The sequence below is a fragment of the Pithys albifrons genome, chromosome Z (assembly GCF_047495875.1).
Source record: "Pithys albifrons albifrons isolate INPA30051 chromosome Z, PitAlb_v1, whole genome shotgun sequence".
Taxonomy (NCBI): domain Eukaryota; kingdom Metazoa; phylum Chordata; class Aves; order Passeriformes; family Thamnophilidae; genus Pithys; species Pithys albifrons.
This window is the reverse complement of record NC_092497.1, coordinates 19574983-19599885: the sequence shown is the minus strand read 5'-3', so window position 1 is coordinate 19599885 and position 24903 is coordinate 19574983. Positions and strand designations below refer to the sequence as shown.

Sequence of the window (24903 nt, the reverse complement as noted above, 5' to 3'; positions counted from 1 at the left end):
TTGGAGTCCCAGGAGTGAGGACAAAAGATAGCTGACGACTTCTAGATTCAAGGTTAATGGTTGGGTGGAATGACAAAACAGAACCCCAGCACCTGGAGGTGGGGAGAGGTTTTTCTTTCTTTGTTCCCTGTGTGCTGCTTTGACTTTTTGGGGTTTTTTCTTTGGGCAGCTGCAGAAAAAAGAGACACGGCTTGCTGGTGAGCTCTCGTTTTTTGGCACTGCTCTTTGCTTTTCCCCCTCCATCTCTGTGCACCCTGTGCTTTGGCAAGAGAGAGAAGAGAGGAGAGACACAGCTACTTCAGGACACTGCAGACCTTTTTTTTTCCATCTTCTTGGGGATCGATTTGGATTGCAAGGAGATTCCTGGGAACTACCACCATTTCCTCCACTCCCAGCTTTAATCCTTCTTCATTTGGGACAAAGGACAAAGAGAGAGAGAGAATTCATGTGAGTGCTCCCCACTGTCTCTGCCTTGCTGGGAAAAAGACTGAGAATTCACCTCGCAGCCAGCCGAGGTGTGACACTGACACTGTCCATAAATAGAACTGCTCCAGGAGGAATCTACATTTGGGGGTTGTTCCCTTTTGTTTTTTACCTTTGGTGCTGGGGGAGTAGTTTGCTCTGGTCTTTTCATAGTTATATTTATATCTACATATATATGTAGATATATAGTAGTTAAGAACAGTTATCCTTCTTATATCCATTTTCTAATTAAAGTTCCTTTTCTTAAATTTAATAAAGAATGACATGATTATTGTGGAGGAATCGTCTCCTCTGCTTTTTTGGTAAAGATTTTGGGGTTTTTCCTTCTAACTAAGACAGACTGCAAGCACCACAATCATGTCAGTTGCAGATTTCACTCTCCTTCACTCTGGAACAATTTCACCAAACAGGCAGACTGGCTGCACGTGGCAATACTTTCCAACTGCTGGAGAAGCCCAAGAGCACCACAGGCCAAGCACAAAGCAAAACCCCAGCAAGCATCTGTTACTCCAACTCGTATCTCTGCATAGCACAACAACAGTGGAATACACTGCAGTCACATACCAGACTCAGTACAGACAATGCAGAGTCACTACAGACAGAATCATGTGCATTTATTAACCCAGCTGCAGTGCCACACCAGGAAGAAGTTGTGCTGCCAAAAGTTATGAAGCAAGAGGATAAGGCATGAAGAAAGATCTAGACTGTTTTTTCCCCCATGCCAAGCACCTATAAAATTAGCCCAGACAAAGCTTTAAAATAAATAAAATTAATACTAACACAAACAACAACAACAACAACAACAAAAACCCAAAACACTAGAAATAATAAGAGTCTCCAGCTCAAGTTCTCAAACACTTACAATACAACCAGAGTATTTTCATATAGCAGAAATTCATATCATGTTTTCTGGTCTGCTCCTGATAACAGTGGAGCAATAGCAAATTCCTTTACAAAAGTCTTTAAACTGGCCTTAAACATATCACAAAAACAAAGGCTACTGAGGCCTGGAATAAACTGGTTACATAAAATGTAATTCACCTGATCACTCCTGCTCCCTGATAAACACAATCCTTCCCTAGAATTTCTCCTGGATTCGTATTCATTGAATCTTTACAACATTAAAAATCTCCTCTAACTATTTACACAAGACTAAAAATAGAAACACAGCATCTCTGGAAGGGCACAATGCTGTTCAGAAGTTGGAAAAGTGACTCCTATGATAATTCAACTCGAGGCAATCTCTGTACTGCCTGTGTCAGTGGACATGAGAGCCCACAGGTGGCGGATAAGGAGGAAGGAACCGGAACCACCTGAAATATTGCAAGGGCAGAGAGCAGAGCAAGCAGATGTAATCAAAGCATGTGCAACTTCACTTCCATGGTTTTACTATAAACAGGTCAAAAAAGACAAAAATAGACCTCATTATTAAAATACAGAATCCTGAAAGGACCACGGAATATCAAATAACATGCATTCAAATTTAACTGCTGTGACTTTTTTTGAGAGGTTCATTATTCAGTTTAAGGAGCTTTAACTAGAAGAAATACATTTGACATGACCTTTTTAATAAACTTAACTATAAACACTGTAACAATTTCACAGCTTCTAAGAATCAAGTGTAAAAACATGTAACCCTACCTTGTTTTTTTCCCCAGGTCCACACCCTTCACAGATTATTGAAGGAAGTTCTCAACAATACAACTCTTTAATTTATGACAAACAGGGCTTTGAAATTTAAGTATCAACTTGTAACAAAGTTACCTTGCAACACCCTTCTGAGGGCAACCTGTCTTACTCTTGTCCTAGAGGCCTGCAGCATTAACAAAAATAAAGTCTCCATCCTTGTTTTCACCTTCACACACGAGAAACATAAGTTTTTAAATTTTAAATTTGCAAATTACCCTCAGAAAAATTAAAATATAGCATCCAAAGACAATTTTGAAAGACTAATGACCAACTTGTATGTATGTATGGCCAGACTGTGCAAATAAAGATTTGGGCAGGGCTCTCCCCACGTGGGTGTGCCCTTCCAGCCTGCACAGTGGATTTTTTAGGTGAGGCTCAGCATGTGCAGAACTGGCCCCACCGTTTAAGTCCTAAGGTCCATCTGCCACAGCCAAGTGAGCTTGGACAGTGACAGTGAAGTCCTCGGGACTGTCACAGCACCCGGTACTAACCGGGGCTGACTCTGCTGAGCATCCGAGCTCTGACGGGATGGGATGGCAGGGAGGCATTGAACTGCCCGGGGACGGTCCCCACTGAGACTCGAACTCACAACCCTGGGATTCAGAGTCCAGAGTGCTCTCCTTTATACCACAGGACCGCCCCATGACCAACTTGTACTTCCCCAGAAATTCAAACCAAGTATCAGCCTCTGCAGTCCCTTTATCACCTGTGTGGTCCTTTGCTGAACTCACTCCACCAAGTTTCCATCCCTCTCGTATCAGGAAGCCTGTAACAGCGTTACGCAGCCTATACTGTGACACAGCCCTACCCATGAGGCATCACCAGGGCTGAGCAGAGAAGAAAATTGAACTCCCCTGGATCTGCTGGCAACACTCTCCTCAATGTTGCCCAGGGAGATGTTGGTTTCACTTGTTAGGAGGATGGTTTGCTGGCTCACCGTCAACTTGCTTTCCAACAGGACCCTCCAAGTCCTTCTCCGAAGCTACCATGAGCAGCTCCTACTACCCACAGACAGGTGTTCGCATTTGCCCTTTGCTTCATAAGAATCCTCTCTCCAGTTGTCCAACCTGTCCAGGTTGCTCCGCATGGCAGCACAAATATAAGCAGGGGTGTGTATCACTGTTTTCTCCATTTTTGATCAGCTGCAAACTTGCTGAGGGTTAACTCTGCTCCACTGTGCAAGACTTCAATGGGGTTGTTCAGTAGTAGGGGCTCCAGCATTGAACCCTGGGGTACACAATAATTGCTTCTTCCAAATGGTCTGTGTGCCACCTATCGCAGCCCTAAGAGCCAGGCCTGACCATTCAGCAGGTTTTGGATTCTCAGCACTCACTTCCCTGGACATACTTGGCAGCTTCTCCATGAAGATGACGTCATGGAAGACAATGTCAAAATCCGTACTGAAGTCAGGATAAACCCCATCCATTGCTCCTCGTTCATCAGTGAAGCAGTCACCTCACCATACAGGGCTATTAACTTGGCTAAGTGTCATTTCCATCATGAAACCATCCTGACTGCAGCCACTCACCTTCCTGTCCTTCACAGGTTTGGAAACAAGTTTCCAGGATCAACTCTTGTCCAACTTACCCATGGACTGAAGCGAGGCTGACTGGCCTGTAGTTTCCTGGATCCCCCTCCCTACCCTTCCTCAAGACAGGATTAATATTTGCTCTCTTCTCATACTCAAGAACACCTCCCAATGACTATGAGACCTCCCAAAGATAATGAGGAATGGCCTCGCAGCAATGACAGCACCCAGATCCCTCTGCACTCATAGAAGCATCCTGTCAAGCCACATGGACTTTGAAGTTAATTTAGCTAAGCTTACCCTAACCTGATCCTTTCTTCACTGAGGGTGGAGAAAAAACACAGCAGAACTGGAAGATGACAAGGACATGAGATCAGAGACTGCCCCCACCCAATTTTAAGAGCATGTTTAACTTGTCTAACCAGTATTCAGCTGGCAAACACAGCTCCACTGGTACTGAACAGATCCAGCTGCAGCGAGGTCTCTTCAAGAAGAGTACAAAATAAAAATAATTCCCTAGCTCAAAACGCTGTCTTCAATATTTAAGACAGGTTCCATTATTGTTGATGAGATCCATTTGGTAACACTATTTGTCTGAACTACTAGAATAAATAAAAATAGCTTTGCTTTTTCATAATGTCCTAGCATGAAGAAACAGATAAAATAGTGACATCACTACAATAAGCAAAAGACTGACCAGTGTAATAGTAAAATAGCAAAAAACCCTACACACTTTATAAACCTGATTTACTAAAAGTTTGTGTGCTTTTGGCCACATTAACAACTACATCTCTTTTAAGTGGTGCTGACAAAAAATCTGCAGGAAAAAGAAATCTTGAAATAATGCTAAAAATTAGGAAAAAAACCCCAACCCTGACAGCTGAACGCACCACTAGAAGACAAGGCAAAACAGTTCTGGATACTTAGCTACTATACTCCCATGCTCTGTGGATAGTCTATATCATTTTACAGAAAACAGTTTCTGTGACATTTGGGTATTTCAGAGATTGTCAGAAGACCATTAAAAGGCAATCTAAACTCAAATAGTTAGACATACTTGAAGGTTGTGAATGGAATAGCAAATTTAATAACAGACAAGAAAAAAAAAAAGAAAAAGCTTCAAGCCATGAATTCACAAAGTTAGAAGGGAGATACAAATTTAAATTTCCTGATGCCCCCCAAAGATCAGTTTAGAAGTTCAGTCTATTGATTTGCACAGAGAAAACCATGAACAAATAAATGCTAAAAGCACATCAGTATATGCACATTCATATATTCCAGGGAAGTCTAAGAACACTATGTGTGCATATCTAAGTGACATGTTCCTATGATCTTTTGCTTCACAGATTATTATTACCTTAAGTACAGCACACCATAAACTACATGTGGGAACCTCAACTCATTTGACAACCCATTCTCATCTTGTCACCATAATTCTTAGTATAATGTTTATATATGCGGCAAAAGAAGGTTGTAAACCATCAGAATTAAACTGTATTATAATGTTGCAAGAGTAGGGGAAAAAAAGGTTACATTCAGTGTCTCAAGTTTGTATCTCCTGCTGCTGCTTTGCTTCCTTGGTACTGAGCTCCAGCAAGTGTATCAAATTATTTCATGGGCATGAATTTCAGAGGGTCCAACAAGTCAGCCCGCAGGATGCCTTAGAAAAGACTGACCATCAGGATTAAAACCAAATGTTTACTATCAAAGCATTTCATGACAACAAAAAGATAAAGGCAATTGCCACAGTCATTTTTTTTCTGAAGAAGCATCACCACAGGCAAAATTCTCAGCTACACAGAGCAACTCTAGAATACCAAGCTACAGAATAAACTGTGCCTTCAGTCCTCCCATCACAGGCCAGCTTCAAATGTTTACTTCAGATATTTAGCATGAGCCACAGAAAAACTACTAAGTTGTGGCCTGAATTAGGCAAAGAAACCATGCACACAAGTCCCAGGCATCAGACTACACTCTCTTTATACACAGAAATATCAGCACTTCTTTCAAACTAAGTAGGCCTTCAAAATAACCCTCTCTATCAAAAGACTTTTCTTCTGCCACTAAACACATCTTCTGCCAAAAAGACACTTGCTGTGATTACAGATCCTTCTCTCTTATCTCTAGTCAAAAGTAGCACTAATTTGAAGCTGTTAAGTGTAGACTCTAACAATACTTTTGTTTTAACTCTATGAATCTCCATTTTCATCCCACTTTTAAAGATAAATTTTCTTAGGTATCTTCCTTACTACTCTGCAATTCATGTGGTTCCAACAAAGCAAAACAAGCTAATTCCAAATTATTCTGCTATCCAGAATTTGCATGTTAATAAAACAGAAAATAATATTCAAACTCTTACACAAGCTTCACGAGTTCAGAAATCTCTGCAAAAGCACGACAACTACTTCAGCTTAAGATTGTTTCTTTCTTTTCTCTCCATGTAAACAAACAGCCACCTTACATGTTTACAATCAAGCTTTTAACTCTGAAGGGAAAGTGTTGGTGCCACCGTTGCTACATTTTTTTTAAAAGTCATTTTTTTAAAAGTCATTTTTTTAAAAGTCATTTTTTTAAAAGTCATTTTTTTTAAAAGTCATTTTTTTAAAAGTCATTTTTTTAAAAGTCATTTTTTTAAAAGTGTTAAATTTGGATATGGTAATTCTCTCAAGTTTTTTGGTTCTCTAAAATTTATTGCCAAAGATTCACACCTTCAATGAAAAGGAAAGAGAGTTGAACCTTTAAAGGTCTATCCCACTGGTTTAAGAGACATTTAAAAGTTCTGAAACAGTTCAACTCAAGCCTCTTCTTTCTCAACCATGCTACTGCAGAGCACACAAATCCTCTAGTTTTAGTTCTGGTGTTCCCAACATCCAATTTAGAACTGTCCTGATGAGTATTCTACCACTGGGCAATATAGAAGAACAAAAGAAGATATCCATACAATTTATAATTTGCCTTCTTCCCTTGTGTTTTAAAAAGAAGTACAGGCACTAAGGCTTTGTGCAGAACACTAAGGAGCAAGGTCCTCTGTCAAACCTGAACCCTCCTAAAAGTCTTATGATGTGCCTGGGCATGAGAAGTGTCCAGAGTCAAACTGCAATGGTCCATTTTTTAATCATTTAAAACCAACATATTCTCTAGTACAGGCACAGCACTAACACCCACCTTTACAGAGACTTAGGGAAAAAAATAAAACAAATAGCCAAAAGAGAAAAAGGAAAATCCACTTCCATTTTTATTTAAGTCTCAAGCTCCTTATGGGAGGATGAACCAACCAAAGCACACATTATTTTGCATAAGGATCTAGAATGTTAGCAGACTTGGAGAGGAACACTGATGTTCTAAAAATCCCAACCACTGCCCTTCATCATATGGTCCCCTTTTCTACACACACACATCTGAAAAGCAACAGGCTTTACATCACCTCTGTGAGTCCAATATAAATATCACAATAACCAAAGTTAGTTAAGTGCTTCAAATAACATAATCATGACTTTTTATCAAAAAAATGTTTTTGTCCTAGCACTGCAACAAAAAGTAGGATTAAAAAAAAATTTCGTAACATGAGATATCATCATATTTGAAGGTAAACTACAACCAGATCTCTTCGGCATGTAACTCTACACAGTTCAGTGTGCAATGGTTCTGCTAAATGGTACTGATCATTCAGCAGAAAGCTTGACAAACACTAATTTCTTGCTCTTTTACAAGGTTCAAAATCCAAGAGCTGAAGTGTGAGTTCAGTAAATCACCATCCCAGTCAGCATCCACCACATAATGAAATCACCAGGAATTACTGTGCACTTTGAAGCCTTCACAAGGATCTGAAGAAGCAGCAGTTGAAAAAGGTAGTTTTGATATATCCTGAGCATATAAAGCAAAGAAATAGTTCTCTATATGAGCTGTTTCCCTGACTATGTTTACCCAAAATATGAAAGGAGGCAAGTGTGGAAGAGTCTACAGCAGCACACAGGGCATTAACATCAGTTGCCAAGTCATACTGCTCAAACACACACAGCAACAAAAACCAAAACAAAAAGCACGCCAAGTTTCATTCACATTTATTTACAATAAGGTCTGCAAATAGTTCTCCTTGCAGGACAGAATTTACTCAGACTACAAGAAAAAAAAATTAAAATCCACTTCCTGAGAAATTATTGATGAACTATCACTGTTTTATCCACACATTTTAAACAGAATAAGCAATTAGAACGGGGTAGAAGAGGGAAGGAGCATACAGTACATTAACTTGCACAAAGCTAAGTATCTGTTCAGCTGTGCTGCAAGACTAAAGGGAACTTCTCAAAAGCACCCACCAGCAGATTTTTCAAACAGCAGAGCAGTCTACACCACTCTTAAAGAATTAGCCAATACAAATGTACCCTTTTTTACAATTCTACCAGAATAAAAATATCAGTAAAACACACAATTTGCTGAGAGTTATTCCACTACAAAAACAATGTTTACATCAAGGTTTAATGTATAAGCTCCTAGGGGCAAAAACTTATCTTCACAGTTGTCTGCAAACCACTTAACAGACTATCAGCACTTCCAAAATTAAAATCAAAGAAAGAAATTAAAGTAGACCAGCATGCTTGGCATTTTCTCCTCACTAGGCCTCATTCACATAAGACTTTTGTTTAGGGTGCAGGGCACAGCTGTAAAACACACCTGAATCCTTGTGGAACACATGCACACAAATAAGAAAAAAACAGTTCTACAGGATCCCAGAGCATAAAGGGGTAATGTGTGTGTCTCAAACACCAACAGCTGGGTGGCTGTGGAGCCAACCAAGGACCTGGTATTAACACTCTGCTAAAACTCCCAACAAAACAGGATGTGGCCAGAGAAGGGGCCATGCAGAAGTCGTGAGTGTTCTCTTTTTCTCTTTTTGTTTTTCATTCTTTCTATTGACCTTTCTTTAATTAATCTCTTACCTTTTCTCTTCCTTTTCATCCCTTATCCAAAACCCACTGCCATGTGCTTACATTGCACATCAGGGATTAACATGCCAATTTAGATGCCAAGTGTGTAGTTTTGTGGACCCTCCGACTTTTGTCATTCCTTTCAACCAATGAGCATTTACACATCTTGGGTGCTTCCTCCCCCTTAAGCGTTGGACATCACAATTTCCCCAGTCTAAAAACCATGAAAAGAATAAAAGAATTACCTTACCAGCATACAGAGAGGTGTACAAACAGAGCTAATTTAATGAAGCTAAAAAGCAAACTTCAAAACCTCCAGAAGAGAAAGAGTCCAGATAAAGTCACCCAAAATAGTAAGCAGGGGAAGAAGCTCCTTGATTTCAGTTAGAGCCTCTTGACAACAGGTAAAAGTATCTCTTAAGTCTGTAAATAGCTTGGAAAAAAACAACTCATCACTTTTCCTAAGAGCTAAAAAGTGAAAACTTAGATTACTATCATGAGCGTAAAATAGACAACAGTCAAATGAAATGGCCACTCACACCTGGACTGTTCATTTACCAAATGCTTTCAAACAAAACACATTAATCCAAGCACAGGAATGGGGAAGATCATTCTTTTCTATTTTCTCGGTTCCTTCACATGGACTCAGCTCCTCAGTCAATTCCCAGCCACACCGAGACTCAGCACAGACGAACCCACAAGCCACAGCCAGAGATTACAGGAACAGTCTCCTGTTCACGCTCCACAGTTTCTATGGTTTTAAAAAACAACAAAACTAATATAGAAGTCAAAGTGACAAAACAGCAAAACCACACAAAGCAGAAAAACAAATCTAGTTCAACTCGTGGATACTGACAACACATGTGACTTCAGTGAGCCTGAGAATTTATAAAACTTAGCAGATCCAAGTCCTTCATTTGTGAATAAAATCATGAGCTACAGAACAAAAAAACCCCACTCCGGTAATCTTTAAAAACAGTTTCACATGCTTAACTTCACTTTTTCTACAAGGTTTTAATACAAGCAATCTTCCCAAACATCTTTGCAGTGCCTTTATTGAAAACCTTTTTTTTCCCATTAGTTTCCTACTAATTAATATTGCGGAAGCTCTCAAAAATATTTTAAAAGCTGACGACTAAGGTAAATATGTAACGTTTACCAGATACTCAGTTTAAGATGTAACCAAGAACACTTTAATTATTTAAAGCTTTATGAATCCTCAAGGTGGGGTAGGGGAGAGAGAACTTCAGTAAAATTACCACTGACTTTTGAGTTACGTTGCTCTGTTCATCTTTATTTTCTTTGAGGCAGTAGCAGTTCGGTTGAATGCAAACCTACAAAAAATATTATAAACATATTAATTTCCACATTTAAACTTTATCTACAGAAATATTTAATGACTGTAGGAGGAAGGGAACTGCAATACATCTCAAAATAACATGTAAGATATGCCAGTTCACCACCAGGTTTTGTTTTGAATTCCCCCAAGATGAATTGTTTTGGTAACGCTACACTTGCAGACCAGCCAGACTCACTCATTCCCATTACAGACCAGAAAAATACATTGAACCCAATTTTAAAATATCAGCACGGTATAAGGTTAGTCTACACAGACAGTAAAATAATTTTTGGTCAAAACCACCTAACTAGGTGACAAAGAACAGTGGAGAGGGGGAAAAAAAGGAAAAAACGCCCCTACATTGCTATTACCTTGATGCTGCAAAAACATCTAATACAAATGGAAAGACTGAGGCATGCAAGGCATCCAGCAGACTTGTTTAGGAGGATATAACAGCTCATTGTTGAGATGACAATATTAACATGAAGGCTAAGTTCCTTCCAGATTTAGTCTACTTTTTAATCTCCCATAAAAATCCCATTCCTACCTACACGTTTCTCCATGCACAAGTATTCTTCAATTACATAAAGAATTATTCCATTAATTATAAAAAACAGCAAGTAAAAATTAAGAAGCTCATTTCAAGGTTCTCAAAAACAAATCCCTAACAACACCCAGGCAGTAAACATCACTGGTTTAACTGTTCTACTGATAAAACGTTTATTCAAGTGTAAATTGATTTATGAACACTTACCTAATCCAAGAGGACTGCACAAGGTGTTGGTACTGCGTGATTTATATTTTCCCAGTTTGTTCTCCTTGAGATGATACCCGGAGTTCCCGTTGATACTACATTCGTAGCAGTTTGACATAGATTTCACCTCATAGAAATCAGCTGCCCATCCTTCTCACTTACAGATCTTGCAGATATTTACAAAGTTGGCCAACTGTCTGTCTTAAAAGGCCTTTCTTGTCTCTGACAGCTTTTTCTCTTGTCTATTCCATGTAAATATTACTATAAGAAGCATCAGTTCCAGGTAAAATAAATACACGTTTTACACCACAAACTGTGCAGCCAAAAATCCAAATTTCACACATGAGCTGTGGAACATTTCCCAGCTTCAGGTAGTAGAGGCATTTGTAAACAACAGCTATCTGGATACCTCCATATTGCTTATTGGCAACAACATTTTTCAATAAAAATATTAAATAAAATATAAAAGAAAAAATGATAAACTTCTATTAGATTCTTCATTTAGGAAAAAAGTCGCACTGCAGACTGACAGAAGGCTATGTCAGAAAACCTAAAAAATAAGGTAAGAGGGAAAAAATATCTGCCATGAAACTTTTCAGCAACGTCTACACAGTGACTCAGGCCACATCTAACCTGGAGCCAGTAAGTAAAACTGGTTACGCCTATGACCCAGACAGAATGCTGGCTAGAAGTAGAAGAGTATCAAAAAACAAGAAAGCACTTTATTTTGCCAGCTGGAGTATTCAGAAGTTGATAAATTTAGCGATATATCCATGCCATGTGGACAAAAGAATCCCAGGGTGATGTGCTCAGCACTGCTGGAAAAAAAACCCGTCACGACTTCTTCAATTCTCTTCTAAAATGACTACTGCTTGTTAGAGAAGCCTTTTCAGGTCGAAGCACGCACAAACAATCCCAGAACAGTGTCCGAGACTTCTCCCCTTTCACAGGAAGCAACTGCTCACGTCAGTGTCAACCTTTTCTCTTCTCTACGAGATGAAGCAAAAGGCTACAAACATCCAGCACTGACTGTCGTTCAAGCCGACTACGGTAAAAAGAATCAGAATAATCAGTTCTCCTTTATGAAATCTCGACTGGCGTTAGAAAAATAGAAAACAAACAAACAAAGAAAAAAACACAAACAGAAAATCGCGGCTTAAAAACAAAAACAAACATAAACCTGGATCTTAAAGAGCAAACACAGCTGCAGTAGGGGAGCCGAACGCGAGAGCGGAAGCCTCGGCTACACCTCCACTCACAGCCCGGAGAGGGCGGCAAGAATGTGTGACGGAGAGCGCAGCCTATCAACGGAAACCTTGTCCTGCTGCTCATTCCCGAGAGCAAAACAGGGGCAGGGAGGGAATGAAAGGGGGGCGGGGAGGAGCGCAAAAAAGGAGGGTGAGTTTGGGGCGAGAGGAAAACAAAATCCATAGGGAAAAGCAGGGTAACTGTCGTTTTATTGGGAAAGGTGAACGGCTCTGCAGAAGACAGCGGGGCGGAAAGGGCTGCCCTGGGACCCTTCCCAGGGGAGCGCCCGGAGGCCCCGGACCGCCCCTCGCCGCCCGGGGGTGCGCGGGCAGAGAGGCCCCCGCACCGGAGGCGGGCCCGGCGCGGCGGGGGAGGGACCGGAGCGGGGCGGCAAGGCTGCTCCGCGGCTGCTCTGCCCGTATCCCGGGGGCGCCCTGAGGGTATCCTGTGGTTATCCCGGGGGTATCCCGGGGGTACCCCGCGTGTCCCCGCTCCGCCCGCACACGCACCGCGCGCCCTCGCTTCCCCCCGTCAAAATGGCGCCGGCCCGCACCGCGCGCGCGAGCCTCGCGAGAACCGGCGCGCGGCCCCCTCTAACCCCCCCCCTCCGGGCGCGGAGCGGGAGACGGGACTTCACGGGCCGTCCCGAACGTTCCGCGCGGCAACGGGAACACCCACTCCCCGCCGCCGTAATTCCCCGTGTAGCGGCGCAACTTCTCCCGGCGGCCCCGGCACCGGCGGAGAGCGGCGGGCCCGGGCCGTGGCGGGGTCGGACCGGCCGCTACGCCGCAGCGCCAAGTGCGGCCCGAGGCCGGTAAAAGCACCAATAAACACTGTTTAATCCAACAACAAAGTATGGGGCATCTGCGCTGAGCGGACGCGAACACCTTCCTCTGAGAAGCACGCGAGTGGAAATGCCCCGGGGCGTCCGCGCCGTCATTCATTCTGCGCGTGCCCTTTTTGGGGAAAACGGGAGGGATGGATTCTTACTGCCTGGGATCCAAATATCTGGAGTAACGTTTTGAAATCCCACCTCCAACGCAAGTAAAAACGTTTTTGTTTTTCAATTAATTAGTTAAAAGAAGTACATTTACAAATTTATATTCAGATAGCCTTAGGAAAGGTGGTGGTGACAAGTGTTCGTAGCACCTGCATTTGATTCTGGATCTTCTTTCAATGACAGTTTTCTCTATAAAACTTAAATCATTGTAGGAACTGAGATTACGCACTGACTTTTGACAAAAATCGTTTCAAAGTTTCCAGTCCTGACAAACTCTAGGATTCTTTTTTTTAATGTATTTTACATTTATGTGTAGCCAAAATAGGCCATTTTCACAACTTGATAAAAATTACAAGAAAGCAACAATTACCAGAAAATTTACTAAAAATCAACAACTGAGAAAATAAAGTAGAAAAACCCATGATAGTTTAATCCTTAAACTGGCAGCAGCTCTGAAATAGCTGTTGTCACATTAAGCTTCTGCTCAACTCTGAGCAGTTGAACCGCAGTTTTGGTTTCTAACACCAGTGATGTTTTTCTAGCAGTTGGCATTTTGCCAGCTCAAACTATAACAAGGACCCTGTCACAATCTTGACAGCAGTGCAATCTCCTTCCTCTACCTCTTCCCTGAAATTGCTTGTCATTTTATTTGCCCGCGCAGCTGAAGTGAGGCTTCTCCAGGCAGGGTGAGAGAGCAGTCCCTCTGCTCCTTGGTTATTTGCACAGCTTGATGCCAAGCCTGAAACCATGAAAAGGAGAGGCAGCACAGTCCTCTGCCACCTGGCCCAGCTGTGAACCAGGTTTGAGGAGTATACACGCAGCCACTAGGACTGTAGACTAAAACTGTCCACACTCTCAACTTTCACGGTTAAAGCACTTTTCAAAGGTGTAACTGAAGGCCTACACATCCATCAATGTAACATGAATCAGACATATGCTGCAGTAGTAGCTAGAAGCTACTGGTTTTTCAATCAGGAAAAGTGACTAAAAGCATCCCAGGACTCCAGGACTCACTAGGCTGCTTGTCTCAAACACACACAATTTCAAGAAATCTCTGACCAAAGAGTTCAAGTCCCAAAACAATATACACAACCCGAAAATATAATGGATAATAGTCCAAGAAAACAAGGTAAGAGGTGAACCCAAAGAACATGAAAACAAAGTGCATAGACTCTATAAACTATCTCCAGGCCATTTTGATGACACACATGTAAGACATTTAAGTGAGTTATGGGTAAAGCCTCCAAGCTGCACAGCTGTGCTGAGCATCTAATGTGTTTGCAATGCATTATATATAAATATGTGTTGCATATATACAATATTTGTATTGTACAAGTGTGTATATTTTATACATTAGGGAGATGAATTGAATGTATGGCTGGATGGATAGATAGATAGACAGACAGACAGATAGACAGACAGATGATATATCATGGCTATCAAAAGAGGGATGCAGCAAGTACCAGGAGTTTATCAACTTACCCATATCAGTCTTCCTAATAGGTTTCTGTTCATGATGCTTTGTATATGATCCTTCCCTTTCCTTCCACTTACAGGAACCACAGAAAATGCTGTGATACCCATTGGGAAAAATAATTTACAGTAGTAATGGGAAATGGGTTTGATTTCTATCTCTAATTATTTCATAAAAGAAGGTATCATGCCATTTCCATTTCAGGATAACCAATCCTTGGGGCTAGCAAACAGCTGAGGTGATGTAATTACCTTACTGAGGTCCTTACCTTACTGAGAGGAAAGGTCACACTGAATTCAGATTGAGAGCTCTCCTCTTTTAATGCATTTCAGTTTACACATCACAAGCATTCAAATAGTTCCAGCAAAGTCAACAGGACATTCTTAGCATGCAAGGATTAGCTAAAAGGAACTAATTTGCTGGCCTGTGAATTTGGTTTGTGAAGAGGTTCCTGCCATGCACAGCCTAACTACACCAGGTGGTTGCCCAGGTATATAAACAGTTTATAGCAGCAAAACAATGCTACTAAAGCAGATAGTTTTGCTTGTCTGGGAAATACTGATAAACTCATATGTATTCCACCACTGATGAACAAATCCTAGCATAAATACAACCATTGTCTGTCATGAAATACAAGAGGAAAGACAGAAGCCTGTCAGAATGGGAAATCTCTGAAGGAATATTTATTACCACTATTGGGTTTAAAACACATTATTTGATTTTCTAAATCTAAACTGGACTTGGATCTTCAGAAGTCTTCCAGAGCAGAGATTCAGGTGAAAGTGTTAAAGTGAGTGACTGCTTCTGAAACTATGTAGGCTAACCAAACAATGTATGTTTTGAAAAACTCTTGTAGGGGGTTATGATGACATTTGTCAGAAATTGACAGGGAGGGAAGACATCCATGTGAGCAGTCAAGCAAGTCTTTTGCTAAGCAAACTTGAAGAAGTAGGCCAAGATTTTTGTCTCAGATGTGAACACATATTTTTAACAGTCTTTTCAACAAACCATGATATAAACAAAGTTTAACTCATGTAGAATTTATATAATTGTATAGGTTGAGATTCAGGGACAAGTTAATAATTACCGCATTTGAATAAATGGGTATCTCTGGGTAGTTTGATGAAGTGAAAAGAAAAACACATTTTGCAGTATCATCCAAATTTAGTGTTCCAAATACTATATGTAATTTAAGGTTCTGTTTACATCAGACTACAGACTGTGAGATAACTATAGAAAGACAGTTTATTCAGGGACTGTCTACATCAGTATAGAAAATCACTGAATACATGCAATGAAACCAAAATGCAGGGGAAATGCTGAGGTTTAAAAAATGAAAACAATAACATTTTAACTCGCTCCAAATACTACCCATTCATATTCAATACAAGTCTTAGAATTCATTCTAATATGAATAATGTATAATGAATTAAAAAAAATAGTGCACAAAAGTGGATCAGAGAATCATTGATGCTGGAAAAGACCACCAAGATCATCAAGTCTAACTTTGACTAAACACCACCATGTCAACTAAACTACAGTACTAAGTGCCATGTCCAGACATTTCTTGAACACTTCGAGAGATGGCGACTCCACTACTTCTCTGGGCAGCCTGTTCCAATCTGTAACCACCATTTCAGTGAAGAAATGCTTTCTAAGGTCCAACCTGAACCTCCACTGGCATAGATTATGACTATGTCCTCTTGTCCTGTCACCAGTTGCCTGGGAGAAGAGACCAACCCCCGCCTAGCTACAATCTCCTCTCAGGTAATTGTAGAGAATGATAAGGTCTCCTCTGAGCATCCTTTTCTCCAGGCTAAACAACCCCATCTACCTCAGCTGCCCCTGATAGGACTTCTGCTCCAGACCCTTCACCAGCTCCATTTGATCTGCAGACAGAAGACTCTACAACCACAGAGGTTATAGAGAGATACATTTATTTCGACTCTGGGTGCATGTACCATAGCTCCTTCAAAGACATGCACACCCATATGCTCCCAGGCGTGCTTATATGCAGTCAAAACATGTATATTCATTACTTTCATACATATGCATCAGTTTTCCTAGAAGAGGCAGGCTTTATTCTAATCAGTTCTGAGAACTAATTTCCATTTTCTCCACCCCAGGCTCCTCCTCTCTTAGTCTGTGTGTTGGTTACCGGTGTCCTTGGGCCGGGGCCTCCAAGGGTCTTTGGGGATGAAAATCTTAGTCTTCCTCAATATGTCCTTTTTACCTAGGCTTGAAAAGTAACTCAAACCAGTTTTCTTGGCTACTTTTGTGCAATTAGCTTGTTCTTTTGACATATCTCTTGATTTACCTCAGTTCCAAATGGTGTCCGTTCTATTTCAAGAACTTCAAGGATAGTTCTAATTGGGAACTGTCTTGGCTCTTTTCCTTTCCTGTGCACAAACCTCTACATATTTGTATTTTATATTTAAATTACTTTTACAGTAACTGCTAAACATACTCGACAAATAGTTTTTATAATAACTGTTAAGCACATTCTGTGATAGGTGGCAAACATGTCAATTGGTAAGGGCAAAACCCTTCATCACATTGCCATTCTCTGGACTCACTCCAGCACCAAAATGTCTTTCATGTAGTGAGGGGCCCAGACCTGGACACAGGATTTGAGGTGAGGCCTCACCAGTGCCCAGCACACAGGGACGATCTCTGCCTTGGTCCTTCTGACTACACTTGCTCATACAGGCCATCATGTCATTTGCCTTCTTGGCCACCTGGGCATATGCTGGGCCATGTTCAGGTGGTGTCAATCAGCATCCCCATGTCCTTTTCCACCAGGCAGCTTTCCAACAACTCTTCCCCAGGCCTGTAGCACTGCCTGGGGTTGTTGTGACCCAGGGTCTGGACTTGGCACCTGGCCTTGTTGAACCTCATACCACTGGCCTTGGCCCGTCAATCCAGCCTGTCCAGACTCCTCTGCAGAGCCTTCGGGTCTTCCAGCAGATCAACACTCCTGGCCTACTTAGGGTTGTCTGTCAACTGACTGAGAGTGCACTTATTTCCTTCATCAAAATCATCTGTTGTCACGTGAAAGGGAGGAGAGAGACAGAAATGCAAAGATTTCTAGTCTTAACTGTATTAATAAAAGTTATTAGCTATAAGCACCCTTAGAGCTTTATGAACCCAGCACTGCCTGCCGAACTCTGGATAGAACACAGGCTGGAAAGATTTTTGACTCCCCTATGAGGAGCTTCACTTAAGCCAGGGAAAAATTATTAGCAATAAGAGCTTCTAGATAATCAGAGCCTTATGTCCCCAACACTGTCTGTCAACTAATGGACAGCACACAGGTTGGAAGGGTTTCTGACCTCTGATATGAAGCCACACTTAAGCCAGGAAAGAACTTTTCTCACAACAGCTCCCAAAATAACATTTATTAATACAAATATGTCACAGTTATTGTGGGTTCTGCTTTGCCGGTGATAACGTTCAGCTGCAAGATTGTATTTAATTGATGATAAAAGACCCCAAAAGAAACCAGCACAAAACACATTCTACAAACACACTAAACTCAAGTTAAAATACAGCAATGTATCCCATTTTCACAACGAACAGAAACTAGCAACAAAGAACTACTAACTAAAAACACAGCCACCGAAAACACTTATCTAGACACTCTTTCAATAACATAAGACAATAAAATATCTTGCACACCACTCTCTCTGTTACACAAAACAAAAGGAAAGAACAGAACTGTAGCAAAGTGTGAAGCAAGTTACTGTTATTAGTATTAAGGTAGCAAAACACATTCAGTAAAAGAAATGCTTATAAAGTAAGAATCAAAGTAAGAAAGGAAGAAAGTAAAGTTAAGAAGTAAAGTTAGAAAAAATAGAAAGCACATGGTCTCCTCACCCCTACATTGTTCCAAGAGGAGCTGCAGCAGTTACCCTCACAGAGACATTGGCATTTCTCTCTCTCCTCCTGGAGTTTAAACTCCAAACACTTTTTATACCTTTTCTTTTCTTCCATGTGGTTTGTGTGACTAAGTCAATCTGTTGGGAGGGTGATGGTGATGCAGATGCCTGAGGCGAGGTGGCTCCTTTAAGCAGTTATAGAAGATATCACAGAGGGAGGGCATGTCATTCCTTAAACAACAGTACATGCTATGTTAATCTTACCAGTTTGAAAGCCTTTGTCCTCGGCTGGAGCACCCCTTCAGGGGCTAAGGCATCTCCTTCAACCCATCAGGCCTTATCAGAAGGGCCATCACCCCACAATCTGTAAACACATTAAACAGGACTGGACCAATACTGAGCCCTGGGGAACACAACTCATGACCAGCCACCAACTGGAGGTAACTCCATTCACTGCCACTCTCTGGCCCTGGCCATCCAGTTTTCACTCAGTGAAGAGTACACCTGTCCAAGCTACAGGTTGCCAGCCTTTCCTGAGAATGTTGTGGGAGACAGTATCGAAGTATCAAAGAGATTTTCCTTGACCCTTCTTTATTTTTTTCAAAAACTCTTCCAATTATCATTCACAGCAGTGGCTATATTGAGTTCTAGCAGAGCTTTTGCCTTTCTGATTTTCTCTCTACATGACCTAATATTATCTTTGTATCCTTCCTGAGTACTTCTTCCAATAGTCATAAACCCTCTTTTTTCACCAGAGTTCCAGCAAAAGCTCCCTGTTTAACCAACCTGGTCTTCTTCCCTGCAGTCTTTCGGCACATGGAGACAAACTGCTCCTGAGATTTCCTACTTAAAGTGTGTCCAGCCTTCCTGGACTCCTTTCTTACTAAGAACTGTTTCCCAGAGGACTATCTGAATGAGAGTCCTGAACAGGCCAAACTTTACACGCTGGTAGTTCAAGGTAGAGGTTTTGTTGACCCCCTTTCTTCCTTGACCAAGAATTGAAAACTATCAGTTTGTGGTCACTGTGTTGCCAACTGCCTCTAGAATGCTTTGTCTGCCTTTTTATTCTGATTAGTTGATCTACAGCAGAATCCCAGCAGGACATCTACATTGTTGGTCTTTTCCCCTGATTCTTATCCATAGGCAGTCACACTTATCACATCACTATCCTGGACCTCTATACAGTTGAAACACTCCCTTATGTACAGAGCCACCCCACCACCTCTCCTTCCTTTCTTAATGGGATGATCTATGAGACCAACATTTTAAAATGTATTATGACAGACACTTAAAATGTGCTGACTTTCATTCGTTCTAGTAGTAGAATACAAGTTAGTTACATGAGTATGGTACACACTCAGATTGTTAGTTAATGAATTAATAAAGAAAATTATGAAAACATACTTAATTTCTTACTATTACACATTTTTGTGTCACTGCATGAAGATGTCACTTGACATTGTACTAAAAGCCCAGTGTGGGCCAATATACAATCAATCTGAACCAAAGGATCAGGCAGAAAGCCAAAATCAACATTTTCATATAACAAGTTTAAATTTGATTAATACAGATTTGACCCAGAAAGCTTCTGATGCAGCCCCAATATTTAAAAACAAGAAAGCAAATGGCCATCTAATGTCAGTAATAAAAACCCAGCCGTACTGTATGTTCTTCTCAACAAGCAGTATTTGTGCAATCAGATCGCAAACACGGTGAGAATTCCTCTGTACAAGCACAGGTTTAATGAACAGTCCTTTTTGCAAAGTTTTAAATATCGTTCAGCTGCATGTTCACAATATGAAACATTTTAAGTAGCAAAATTAGAAGAATGGAAGCATTATACAAAGTGCGTAGTGACTTCTGGTCATTATCATTTGCAGTAACATGATGGACACTAGTATAAAGTGTCTGGGCTCATCTATACTTATGTATTATTCCTTCTGGGAAAGGATATCCAATTGATTCAGGATTTCAGTGGGTCTGTCCACACAAATAATACAACAGGATTTGACTATATTAAATAATTCACTATTATTATTCATTATTATTATTATTATTAGACTGTATGATGTATAACCTCTAGTTATTTGATTTTTCAAGAGTTTCAAGAGCATCTCTGTGTCCCAAGCCTTTAATACAATATGGAAGTACTGAACAGGTCTGAAAGTCAAAACATAAGTACTTGTTGACTCATTGTTTTCTGAAGAACTTTCATATTAAAATTACCAATGAATATGATGGTAGTAAAATTTTAGGCAATGGCTTAAATAAAGTTGTAGTTAACAGTTCTTATTTTGAAGCAATACCACAGTAAAAATTTATACATAAGCATAAATTTGACCTACATGACTGAAAATAATCATTTTATCTTGGTGTTTCTATGGCTGTTTCTACCTCAAAGAATCAGTATCTTGGAGACAGAAGTGAAAAGCTAGAATAAGAACTTGGAGGTCATGCTTTTGTTCATACTAAATTGGAGATTAAAACAATATTTAGAATCAAGTTTTTAAAAGAACATCTTCTCCATTTCAAGTTTTTTCACATATATTGTAACTGGATATAGCCTGACTAGTAGCTTTTTCCTGTTTAACAGTAAAAGCATCCATCTCCAATAATGTGTTTCAGAAACATTGTGAAGTATTAAACTAAGGGCTATTTGAAGCTTTTCTAATGGGTTATCTTCATTAAGTAGTATTCCTTTCGTGTAATGAAAACTAATAAATTGAGATTAAAAGGGTGCAACTGTGTCTCAAATATGTCCCAGATGAATGCTGCCTAAATTATATTTATTCTGTAGAAGGATAAAATCATGGTATTCAGCGTCTCCAAAATAATACACAAATAAATCCTAAATGTACATAGCTTCTGCCCTGTTCCACCCAGGAAAGTGAAGTAACAAGCAAGTGAATACTCACTGTTCTAAATTTTATAAAGAACTCAGTAACTGTTAACCACAAGAAACTGTTTGGATGAAAAGGCACAAACCGAAAGAATTATGAACTGAACATCCAATACCAAGTGACTAATTTTCCTACAATGCTTGTCTTTAAAAAGTGAAATTCCTGTGTTTTTCCCAAAATTAGCCTTGCTAACTTGTGAACTTAAAGCATATTAAAGTTGAAATAAAGAGACCAGATGACTAGCATGATGTTAGGATCTTGCACATACCCAAATATAAGCAGATCTCATTTTAATAAAGTTTTGTTTCATAGCCAAATCTTTTGCTTTATCACGTTTTTCCTCTTCAAAAATCTGTATTGATACAAACTTGTTCCAATTTTTTTTACTATTTCCCCCATTTTTTAATGACTAGATTAATTTAGAAACCTTTCACATCCAAGTGAAGTGAAGAAAAACATTTTTGTTAAGGATTTTCTGCAAGTTTTGCTCACCCTCCCTGTGCATAGTACTGTGGCTTTTCAAAGTATGTGTATCTTTGTGAACTGTTTGATAGACAATGATGATACTTTTTGTAAACTTGGTAATTTAGGGTGCTGAGGGAGCTTGGAAGAGCTCACTAAACCATTTTCTATTATTTATCATCAGCCTTGGCTAACTGAGGAGATCCCAGATGACAGGCGGTTGGCAAATGTGATGCCAATCCACAAGAAGGGTTGGAAGGAGGATCCGTGGAACTACAGGCCTGTCAGCCTGATCTTGGTGCCTGGCAAGGTTATGGGACAGATCATCTTCAGCATGATCATATGGCACACACAGGACAACCAAGGGATCAGACTCAACCAGCAGAGTTTAGGAAAGGCAGGTCCTGCCTGAGCAACCTGATCTCCTTTTATAATCATGGCCCACCTAGTGGATGAGGGGGAGGCTGTGGATGTTGTCTACCTGCACTTCAGTAAAGCCTTTGACACTGTCTCCCACGTCATTCTCCAGGAAAAGCTGGAAGCCCCAGCTTGGAGAGGTGCACTCTTCACTGGCTTAAGAATTGTCTGGATGGCCAGGCCCAGAGAGTGGTGGTGAAGGGAGTTACACCCAGTTGGCAGCCAGTCACTAGTGGTGTTTCACAGGGCTCAAATTGGGCCTGGTCCTATTTAATTAATCTTTATTGGTGATCTGGATGAGGGGATCAAGGGTACTCTCAGTAAATTTGCAGACAACACCAAGCTGGGTGGGAGGTGTACAAGAAATGACACAACATGGCACTTATTGCCATGGTGTAGTGGACAAGTTGATAATCAGTCAAAGGTTGGAGTCAATGATCTCAGAGCTTTTTTGCAACCCAGATGATTCTATGGTTCTGTAATGATTATAAATTTTTTCACAAGAAATAGGCAAAACACACTTGAGACACAAGTACAGGAATTCACACAAGTACAATTCCTGTTCAGGAAACATTCCTCCTCAGCCCTCCCAAAAAAATGAAATCTTATTACACTATACTAACTTTGCCAGAATGGTTAATAGCCTTTCTTTAATAAGTAATGGAAAGTTTCTTGAAAATATTTTTCAAATTATGATGGCAATGGTGTATGCATTTAAAATATGTAGAGAGACACTAAAAAGCACAACATTATTTTTCCTTCACCCAGTGTGACACATATGCCAATGTTATAAAATCAAAACTAGCAACATGCACTTCGGTACTCAGGAGAAATTTTTTCTTGTTGTGCTCTTCATAGCTTATAATTAAGTTACACACCTACCTTTCATTAAAAATTCCTACACTCCTCCTTGCCCAACAGTAAGGCATATAGAGGAGGTACTTGGTAATCTGTAACTTTTATGGCAGCTCTGGAACACATGTCATGAACTGCTGTGATAAAGTTATGAGGTCATACTATTTTATCCAAAAGGACTCAGTTATAATAAAACCACAGTTTTAAGTCTGATAAAATATTTTAAGTGGCAAATTAACAACAAATCTGTAGAATTACACATGATTGAAAACCTTAATCATGTTAAACAGCCCAATCATGAAGTAGATTACTCCAAAGTAATCTACTTCAGAAGTTAGGAAATAGCTACTTGCATCCATACTGGAGGGAATTCCTATTAAGAAAGTTTATATAGTAGCAAATATGTACCTTCCTGAACTGGGGATTTTTCCTGCTGCATTTCCTATGCTATTCGGTTAGTAAGATGAACAGGCCTGTGTATGTGTTTCACATTCTGAGTGGATGAGAAGCATTTTGCCTTACCCAAGCTGAGGCTTCAAGGGAACAGGGAACTGTGTCTGTTGTATTTGGAGAGAACAAAACTGAGAAAGACTAAGGAACATTAGTGGATTATAATGACATTCCAGACCAGTCAAAGGTGGAAAGGATTGTATCTGCTTTCTTAATTTTTGTGTGGAAAGGATTGAATCTTCCTTCTTAATGTTCGAGCATGTCCAGTCTCCTCTGACATAGCCTGTTGCTGATCATTTTAACCAGATGATTTTGAAAAAAAGTTGAAGGCTGATCAGGTATCAGAGGCTGAGGTACTGATGAAGCTGCCTGTGACTGTTACAGCTTTCCTAAAATGCATGTTTCTGCAAAGTCTTGCAATTTTTATGTTGCCACCTGTGTTGTCACTCCAGGTACATTGTACCTACATTGTAGACTGCTATGTAGTTTGAAGACATATAAAAATTTATGTACTGGAATTATATTAGAGTCAGCAGTGCAGCACATGATACAATTTAATTTACTCTGTTTCTCAGAGCAACAGGTCCAAGCAGAACAAATTAAGCAGCATAGAGCTCCACGGATCAAGTACTTAAACTATCTTCATATCTCTGCACTGTCTGCAAACTCAACTTAGGATGCATCCAAAGGAGCCGTTGACTTAGTAGCGGTACAGCCTTGACCATCCCCAATACCCTGCATGGGCCACAGCCTGGGGCACTCCTGTCCATGAGTGTTGTTGTGACCCACACCACTCCTCCAGCAGAGCAGTATTCAATATACCAAGTATGGCCATTGAAATCTTGTCCAGAAGTGAAAACATGACTCCAAAATTGAAAGCATCAGTCTTTATAGCCCAGGATGAAGAAATCTGGCTGAAAACAGCCCAATCCCACTTTATGTGCAGTAGGACAAAAAGTGCCACTAAGAAATAGGGAAGAGTGTGGCCAGTAGGTCGAGGAAGGTGATCCTCCCCCTCTACCCACAAATCACAGAATCAGTTAGGTTGGAAAAGACCTCTGAGATCAAGTTCAAGCTTTGACCAAACACCACCATGTCAACTAGACCATGGCACTAAGTGCTACATCAAGTCTCTTCTTAAATTCTTCCAGGGACAGTGACTCTACCACCTCCCTCAGCAGCCCATTCCAATGCCCAATCATTCCCTCTGTAAAGAACTTTTTCCTAATATCTAACCTAAACCTCCCCTGGCGCAGCTTAAGACAGTCCCTCTTGTTCTACTGCTGGTTACCTGGTAGAAGAGATCGACTCTCACCTGGCTACAAACCCCTTTCAGGTAGTTGTAGAGAGGGATAAAGTCTCCCCTGAGCCTCCTCTTCTCCAGGGAAAAAAACCTCAGCTCTGTCAGTTGCTCCTCATAGGACTTGTACTCCAGTCCCTTCACCAGCCTCGCTGACCTTCTTTGGACCTGTTCCAGCACCCCAATATCCTTCCTAAGCTG

The 24903-nt window shown here is 40.6% G+C and overlaps 1 protein-coding gene across 7 annotated transcripts in view; it reads right to left on the bottom strand.

The window, feature by feature from the left end:
- GPBP1 (GC-rich promoter binding protein 1) overlaps positions 1–24903 on the bottom strand; it is a 55138-nt gene that overhangs the window by 25958 nt on the left and 4277 nt on the right. For 2 of the 7 annotated variants that reach the window (XM_071581291.1, XM_071581284.1), the window contains exons 1-2: positions 10719–12015; positions 9892–9959 (exon numbers count right to left, since the gene is read on the bottom strand). The exons of 1 other annotated variant lie outside the window; for it this stretch is intronic. The gene's annotated coding sequence lies outside the window, so the exon portion shown is untranslated. Of the gene's footprint in view, positions 1–3759; positions 3779–8637; positions 9377–9891; positions 9960–10718; positions 12016–12475; positions 12498–24903 lie in introns of those variants that run through there. 4 more of the 7 variants (XM_071581287.1, XM_071581285.1, XM_071581286.1 and 1 more) reach the window with 4 other exon arrangements.